At 38.8% G+C, this 7,215-nt stretch overlaps 1 long non-coding RNA gene across 2 annotated transcripts; it reads left to right on the forward strand.

The window, feature by feature from the left end:
- Positions 1 to 5,232: 5,232 nt before the first annotated feature.
- LOC126985649 (uncharacterized) lies at positions 5,233 to 6,316 on the forward strand. 2 transcript variants are annotated; one of them, XR_007738836.1, is made up of 3 exons: positions 5,233 to 5,483; positions 5,637 to 5,840; positions 5,994 to 6,316. It is a non-coding gene; the product is annotated as an uncharacterized LOC126985649 (long non-coding RNA). The 2 variants fall into 2 exon arrangements; XR_007738837.1 differs by having other exon boundaries at positions 5,637 to 5,687.
- The last annotated feature ends 899 nt before the right edge of the window (positions 6,317 to 7,215 follow it).

Here is a 7,215-nt window from a genome sequence, read left to right on the forward strand (position 1 = left end):
TTCATCTCTTTCTTTACTTTCTTTTTCTTTTTCTATTTTCGTCGTTTCCATTTATTTTCTTTTTATCTTTCTTTATTTTCTTTACTTTTCTCCCTTTTGTCTTTTCCACTTACTTTTTTATCTGTTTATTTTCTTTACTTTTCTCCCTTTTGTCTTTCCCATTTATTTCTTATGTTTATTTTTTTCACTTTTCTCCTTTTTGTCTTTTCCACTTACGGTTTTATGTTTATTTTCTTTACTTTTCTCCTTTTCGTCTTTTCCACTTACTTTTTTATCTGTTTATTTTCTTTACGCCGTGTGGGTGCATGTTGCCGTTGCGCGATAATGCACACCTCAGACACGGGTGAACCGATAATAGTAGTAGTAGTAGTAGTGGTGGTAACAGTAATAGTAGTAGTAATAGTAATAGTAGTAGTAGTAGTAGTAGTAGTAGTAGGGGAAGGAAGGAGAAAGAGAACGAAAAAAGAAAGGGAGAAATGAAGGAAGGTGATTAAGGGGGAGAAATAGATCAAAATGGAAGATAGATAGATAGATAGAGATAGACAGATAGATAGACAGATAGGTATAGATAGGTAGAAAATAAGTGTAAAACCAAAGGAGAAAGAACAAAGATAATAGATGAATTAGGAAGGAAAAAATAGATGAGAGAGAGAGAGAGAGAGAGAGAGAGAGAGAGAGAGAGAGAGAGAGAGAGAGAGAGAGAGAGAGAGAGAGAGAGAGAGAGAGAGAGAGAGAGAGAGAGAGAGAGAGAGAGAGAGAGAGAGAGAGAGAGAGAGAGAGAGAGAGAGAGAGAGAGAGAGAGAGAGAGAGAGAATGTGAGTGGGAGACAGATCAACTATTTCTTGTCCAGTTGATATAAAAATACAAAACAATCACAGATGTTTTATTTTCCAGGTTACGTGTAAAGCTGATTTTTTTCTGTGTGTGTGTGTGTGTGTGTGCGTGTGTGTGTGTACCGAATTTTTCTTACGCTGAAGCAACAACACACACCACACACACACACACACACACACACACACACAGGTGGTAATGGACTGCTGAAACATTAAAACGGAGTGTGTGAGTACCTTAGAATTTTTAGTTTATTTTTTTTTCACAGCCAGAAATGAGAAAAAGCAAGAGCGAATGATAAGAGAAAATGCGAATGAACAGAGAGAGAGAGAGAGAGAGAGAGAGAGAGAGAGAGAGAGAGAGAGAGAGAGAGAGAGAAGGGGGGGTAATGTTTTTTTTTCAGTCACAAATGCAAATACTAAACAAAAAAAAACAAAAAAAAAGAGAAAAGGGGATGAATAAAATAAATATACAAAAAAATAATATTAAAAAATTGTGTACTTCGCATTTTTATTTTATTTCAGCCACAAATAGAAGAAATAAAAATAAAAATAAAACAGAAAACGATTGAAGAAATACACTTAAGTTATTTTCTTGTATTTCTTAGACCCACAAAGGAAGAAAAACATACATAACAAAGAAAACAAGATAAGTAGAAGACAAAAGGAAAGTCGATAAACATTCAAATAAAGAAAAAAAAAAATGAAAAGGAAAAGTGTAAAAAAATCTTCAAGTATAAGAAAAGGAAAATGAATAAATAAATAAACAAAGAAATCAAGACAAAAAGAAAGAAGAATTAAAAAAAGAATTATGCGTGGATCAAAAGGGGATTGAGAAGAGGAAGAAGGGGAAACAAGAGGAGGAGGAGGAGGAGGAGGAGGAGGAGGAGGAGGAGGAGGAGGAAGGAAGGAAAAAAAGTGAGAAGGGTGAAGGAATAGAGAAGACGTTAGGAAATAAAGAGATAAATAAAGACGAAAGAGAAGAAGAGAGAGGAAAAGAGGAAGAATAGAACATAAAGAGAAATAACAAGAAGGAAAAAAGGAGATAAATGAGAGAGAGAGAGAGAGAGAGAGAGAGAGAGAGAGAGAGAGAGAGAGAGAGAGAGAGAGAGAGAGAGAGAGAGAGAGAGAGAGAGAAGGAAGAAATAGGGAAAGGAAACGAAGCAAAAGAAGGGAAAGATAAATTAGACAGGGAAGAAGAGGAGGAAGGAAGGAAGAAAGGAAAAATGGGGAGAAAGATAAATGTAGAAGAAGAGGAATAACAGAATGGATACAAAACTAAATGAATAAAGGAGAAGAGATAAAGAAGAGAGAAAAAGGGGAAGGAATGAAAAAAAAGAAATCACTGAACAAGAAGAGGAAGAAGAACTAGGAGAAAAGTAGGGAAGTAAGGAAGAAGAAAGGAGGAAGAAGGAAAGGAGGAAAGAAAGAAACGTAAGAGAACAAAAGAAGAGAAAAAGAGGAGAAAAGAAAAGTGTGAAAACAAGAGAAAAAGAAAAGAGGGAAGGAGAAAAGGAGAAGAGAAATACGTGTAAGAAAACAAAAGAAGAGAAAGAAAAGTGGAGAAAAGTGTGAAAACAAAAGAAAAAGAAAAGAGGAAGGAGAAAAAAGAGAAAGAAGTGTAAGAGAAAAAAGGAAGAAAAAGAAAAGAGGGAAGGAGAAAAGGAGAAGAGAAAAAGTGTGAAAACAAGAGAAAAAGAAAATAAGGAAGGAGAAAAGGAGAAGAGAAAGAAGTGCAAGAAAACAAAAGAAAAGAAAGAAAAGAGAAGGAAAAAGAAGAGAAAGAAGTGTCATGAAAACATCGAAAGAAGAAACTGAGAAAAAGGAGGTAAATAAAGAAGGAAAATAAAGAGAGGAGAAAGAGGAAAGAATTAAGAAAAGTAAAGAAAGTAGAGATAAATGATAAATGGAAAAGATTGAGTGCTATTAAGGGATAGAAGAGAACGATTAGGGGAAATTTTGGAGACTAAGGAAAATATATTGGAAAGGTCAGACAGGGAAAGAAAAAGAGTAGGAAAAAGGGCGTGAAAATTAATGGTCTGTGGAAACATTATTTTTTTCCCTGTCATCAGATTTTCCTTTTTTTTTGGGGGGGGGGGGAGAAAGAAAAAAAGAAAAAAAGGAAAGAAAAAAAAGAACGAAATGATATAAACAAATGAAAGAAAAGAAAGAATGAAAAGGAAGAAAAATAGAAAGGAAAAAGGCAATTGAAAACTCGCTGGTCATGGGTGAAGTGCTTGTGTGTGTGTGTGTGTGTGTGTGTGTGTGTGTAGCTGTCTATGTATGTATGTATCCCTCTCTCTCTCTCTCTCTCAATTTGTCACCTGTTTCAACTCGATATCTTTTGCTTCTCTCTCCTCCATACCTCTCTCTCTCTCTCTCTCTAAAATAAAAGAAAAATAAGAAAATAAGAAAAGAACTATAAAGCGAAACTCGATAAGAGAGAGAGAGAGAGAGAGAGAGAGAGAGAGAGAGAGAGAGAGAGAGAGAGAGAGAGAGAGAGAGAGAGAGAGAACCCAAATATTTCCTCCTCTCTCTCTCTCTCTTCTCTCTCTCTCTCTCTCTCTCTCGTCCCCTTTGACAAATTATGCATCTTTTACTTTTTTCCCTAACCTTTTCAGTCTCTCCTCTATGATGAATGACTTTTTTTTTTTTTAGGGGGGCCCGATCTCCCTGCCATACATTTTGAAGGGAGGTTAAAGGGGCGGAAGTGTAAGGGAGGGAGGGAGAGTGGGAAAGGTAGATGGAAGGGGGGGGGTCGAAGGAAGAGGGAGGGAGGAGAAATGAAGAATTGAAGGGCGGGGGGAGGGAAGGAAGGAAGGAAAGGGGGGTGGAGGAAGAGGGGGAGGAGGGAAGGGAGGGAGGCAGGAAAGAAGGGAGGGTGACAAGAAGGATGAAAGGTGCGAGAGAGGGAAAAACGGAAGGAAGGAAGGAAGGAAGGAAGGTGAGAAAGAAGAAAGGAAGAGAAAGAGAGAATGATTGGGAAAAAGAAGGAAGGAAGGAAGGAAGGAAGGGAAAGGAATCGAACGGGAGGGAAGGAAGGAAGGAGGGAAGGAAGGAAGGGAAGGGAAGGGAAGGGAAGGGAACGGCAGGGAAGGAAGGAAGGAAGGAAGGGAAGGGAAGGAAGGAAGAAAGGGAGAAGAAATAACGAAGGAAGGAAGGAAGGAAGGAAGGAAAGGAAGGTGAGAACGAAGAAAGGAAGAGAAAGAAAATGGTTGGGAAAAAGAAGGAAGGGAAGAAAGGAAGGAAGGAAGAAAGGGAAGGGAAGGAAGGAAGGAAGGAAGAAAGGGAAGGGAAGGGAAGGAAGGAAGGAAGGAAGGAAGAAAGGAAGGAAGGCAGAAAGAAAGGGAGAGAAAACAACAAAGGAAGGAAGGAAGGAAGAAAGAAAGAAAGGTATTAAAAGCAAAGAACGAAGGAAGGAAAAGGAAGGAAGGAAAGAAGGAAAGATTGGTTTGAACTTCGACCCAAAAAATAGGTAAAAATATTAATAATTGGAAGGGAAAGTTGGGAGGGGAAGTTAAGGCAAAAAAAAACAAAAAAATAGGTAGAAAACATTATTAGTAGGGAAGACAGGTGGGAAAAGACCTTAGATTAAAATGGGGAAAATACTAAAGAAAATAATGTTGGGAAATTAGTTGAGACCGAAATAGGAAAACAATATAATTAGAAAAGAAGGAAAATGAAGAAGGAAAGAAAACAAGAAAACAAAGGTAGTAAATATTATAAGAAAGAAGGAAAAGATTGGGAAAAGACCTAATATGAAAATAGGGGAAATTATTATCAGGGAAAGAGGAAGAAAGGAAGAATGGTAAATTAATAGAAAAAAATAAAAGGAAAAAATAAATAAAACAGAAAAATAAAAAGATCAAAATGGAGAAAAAGATAAATAAAAAGGAGAAAATAGAAAAAAAGTAAAAGAAGCAGAAGAGAGAAAAAATAGGTTAAAAGGAAAGTAAAAAGAAAACAAGAAAGAGCGAAGAAGCAAAGATAAAAGTAGGTAGAAAAATATAGTTAAGTAAAAAAGAAGACTAAGAAAACTGAAATAAATATAAATAAAAAAATAACATCATGCAGATCAACAAATTCGCAGTCTATTACTCATTTATCTATTCCTTATATTTACTTCCTTATTCTTTTGTATACGAGGAATCTTGCAAGGTCTGTTTACAATTAAAAAAATCTATTACTAAAATCCTGCAGGGTAATGTGACCTCAAGTGCTGCAAAATACTGGTACGGACATATTACAAGCTCTCTCTTCACCTCTCATTCACTCTCTCTTGGCCTTTTACATGAGGTCAATTCTAACGCTATTAAAAGCTTTCCCTTCCAAGATCATTCCCTTGAGGTCAGTTCCAGCACTATCACAAGCTCTCCCTTCCTCGACCATTCCCTTAAGGTCAGTTCCAACAATATCACAAGCTCTCCCTTCCTCGGCCATTCCCTTGAGGTCAGTTCCAGCACTATCACAAGCTCTCCCTTCCTCGGCCATTCCCTTGAGGTCAGTTCCAACAATATCACAAGCTCTCCCTTCCTCGGCCATTCCCTTGAGGTCAGTTCCAACAATATCACAAGCTCTCCCTTCCTCGGCCATTCCCTTGAGGTCAGTTCCAGCACTATCACAAGCTCTCCCTTCCTCGGCCATTCCCTTGAGGTCAGTTCCAACAATATCACAAGCTCTCCCTTCCTCGGCCATTCCCTTGAGGTCAGTTCCAGCACTATCACAAGCTCTCCCTTCCTCGGCCATTCCCATGAGGTCAGTTCCAACAATATCACAAGCTCTCCCTTCCTCGGCCATTCCCTTGAGGTCAGTTCCAGCACTATCACAAGCTCTCCCTTCCTCGGCCATTCCCTTGAGGTCAGTTCCAACAATATCACAAGCTCTCCCTTCCTCGGCCATTCCCTTGAGATCAGTTCCAGCACTATCACAAGCTCTCCCTTCCTCGGCCATTCCCTTGAGGTCAGTTCCAGCACTATCACAAGCTCTCCCTTCCTCGGCCATTCCCTTGAGGTCAGTTCCAACAATATCACAAGCTCTCCCTTCCTCGGCCATTCCCTTGAGGTCAGTTCCAACAATATCACAAGCTCTCCCTTCCTCGGCCATTCCCTTGAGGTCAGTTCCAACAATATCACAAGCTCTCCCTTCCTCGACCATTCCCATGAGGTCAGTTCCAGCACTATCACAAGCTCTCCCTTCCTCGGCCATTCCCTTGAGGTCAGTTCCAGCACTATCACAAGCTCTCCCTTCCTCGGCCATTCCCTTGAGGTCAGTTCCAGCACTATCACAAGCTCTCCCTTCCTCGGCCATTCCCTTGAGGTCAGTTCCAACAATATCACAAGCTCTCCCTTCCTCGGCCATTCCCTTGAGGTCAGTTCCAACAATATCACAAGCTCTCCCTTCCTCGGCCATTCCTTTGAGGTCAGTTCCAACACCATCAGACAGCCGGGCGCCGTTCCCTGCAAGCTTTCCATGAACCACTTATAAGAGTTAATAGCTACACCCAACATATTAATCTTCTCTTTCAGTAGTAGGAGCTTAATAGCAAAAGGTGAGAGTATACCAAGAAACACCAGTCATTAGAGGCGAAGTTCGTGGAATTCAGCAAAGGCGGGAAACTGTTAGGAAGCTGCAGGTGTGTTTTGCGTTGGTAATGAGTGACAGTTCTTAGCGAGGGAGAGTTTGTGGTACGCGGAAAGCATTAGTGTTACGTCTTGAGGCTTTGCGAGGGGCTTATGAAACACGGTGAGCTAGGGAGTGTTGGAAAGGGGGAACTTGGATGAAAAAAATGCAAGTAAAGAAAAAGAGAGGAAACTTGTGAATGGAGACGAAATGAATGCATGGATTAAGAGGAAGAAAGGAAGGAAAGAAGAAGGGGAGAAGAAAAAGAGGGAAAAAAAGGAAAAGAAAAATACTAATAACAAAAACGAGCAATAAAAATATAAATAAATTAAAACTGAATACAGAAGAATGAGACAATTAAATGAGCATAGAAATAAATGAATGAAGACAACCGAATAAAAAATATAATAAAGAAAAAAATGACGAAATAGATAAATTAAGTATAGTTAAATTTTACTTCATCATCATTATCAATCATTTAAACAATCCACTAAAGAACAAAGGCCTTTCCCAACGTCCTCCTCCTCTACCTATCTATATATCTGCCTGTCTGACTCTGCATTTATCTACCAATCTATCTGTATCTATCTGTCTATCTATCTGTGTGGCTGTCTGTCTATCTGTCTTTCTGTTTATCTATCTGTCTATCTATCTATGTCTATCTATCTGTCTATCTGTATTTGTCTATCTATCTATCTATGTGCCTGTCTGTCTGTGTCTTTCTGTTTATCTATCTGCCTTTATCTATCTATCTGTCTATCTATCT

This window comes from Eriocheir sinensis, chromosome 60, assembly GCF_024679095.1.
Source record: "Eriocheir sinensis breed Jianghai 21 chromosome 60, ASM2467909v1, whole genome shotgun sequence".
NCBI lineage: Eukaryota > Metazoa > Arthropoda > Malacostraca > Decapoda > Varunidae > Eriocheir > Eriocheir sinensis.